At 38.4% G+C, this 1,331-nt stretch overlaps 1 long non-coding RNA gene across 1 annotated transcript; it reads left to right on the forward strand.

Moving 5' to 3' along the window:
* The first annotated feature begins 380 nt into the window (after positions 1-380).
* LOC124409441 lies at positions 381-936 on the forward strand. Its single transcript, XR_006929516.1, has 2 exons — positions 381-772; positions 836-936. It is a non-coding gene; the product is annotated as an uncharacterized LOC124409441 (long non-coding RNA).
* The last annotated feature ends 395 nt before the right edge of the window (positions 937-1,331 follow it).

The following is a 1,331-nucleotide window of genomic DNA, read 5'->3' on the forward strand; positions in this document are numbered from 1 at the left end:
CTACTCTACTAAAAAAGTCCTGTCCCGCGTGAACAAATGAAAAAAAAAGATTTTAATAGCAACAGGTAAAAAAGATTATAATAACAATAGTATACGCATGAAGTTTGCGGTGGGGTGAGATGCCGAAAAGAAAACAAAAAGCATCTAGCAAACAAAACTTCATATGTTCATAACAAGATGTGCGCTGAGAAGTCGGACGTGGAGTATTTTCAAATAAAGTCATTTAGTAATAAAGTTGCTGTTGCTATGAAGTTAGTGTCAAGTGATTGACAGCTGTCATCGGCTGTTTATGACAGTCTTTGACAAATATCTTTATAGTTATCTGTTTCTGACACACAAAAAATAAATATGCAAACGAGAATTATCAAGATTTTTGATTCCCGACGGGAATTGTCTTTTTCGCGCGCTGGCGTATTGTGTACACGCCACTCAAGATCGACACGCAGAGGTGAGACTGAGTATCGTTTCGAATATAGTTGCTAATTGGTCTACATTTGCGGGTTTTATTACAGGTAATGAGTCAAACGGTGCCGTGATTAGGTCACCTGGTGATTACAAATCACACATGAATAAAAATGGAATTTACCGGGGAGAAGCAGAATTAGCTGCAGCTGCGGACATTTTTAAAACATTTTTAATCGTGTATCGCGGAGAACAAATTCATCCACACCAAATCAAATCCCAAGATGAAAGACAATTCTCGCTACTCTTCACCGGCGACGGAGACAGTCGACACTTTGATGTCTTGCAGAACCAAAATAAAATTCAGATAGTGAGTCATAAGTATCAAAAGTAACAAGCAAATGATAGTAAATCTAAATATATCACCAAACAGTCAAAAGGACAGCCAGGATTTACGTTGGCAATGGAGAAAGGAGGAGTTTCAATCAGCAGACAAGGCGATGGAGACGGTGGATGGTCGGACGTATCACAAAAGAGAAAGGAAAATAAAATTGTAAGTGCAAATAACCAAATAATTCATAGAATAATATTGTTACAAAGGGTAAAATCACCCGTTTACCCAAATTACCCCCCTTTCTAGTGATCTAGTAGCCGGCATATGCCGCAATAAAACTAAGCTCTCGTATGTCAAAAAGTGAAGACCGTTGCTGCGCCAACCGGTATTATTGTAAAAACAGATCTGTTTCAGACTTTGAGCTGATAACACGTTCTTTACTTCAAATACATTTTCCTCCAAGCATATTTTTTCATTTAGCGCCTTTTAATTGCTCGCCTGACTAAGCTTCTTACCCTCGTTTTACTCGTTACGCTAAAGTGCAACACTGGTGTCAGAAGTGGGATTTAAAGCTTTTTCCTCGCGAATCAATTCA

Source organism: Diprion similis, chromosome 8 (genome assembly GCF_021155765.1).
Source record: "Diprion similis isolate iyDipSimi1 chromosome 8, iyDipSimi1.1, whole genome shotgun sequence".
Lineage (NCBI taxonomy): Eukaryota > Metazoa > Arthropoda > Insecta > Hymenoptera > Diprionidae > Diprion > Diprion similis.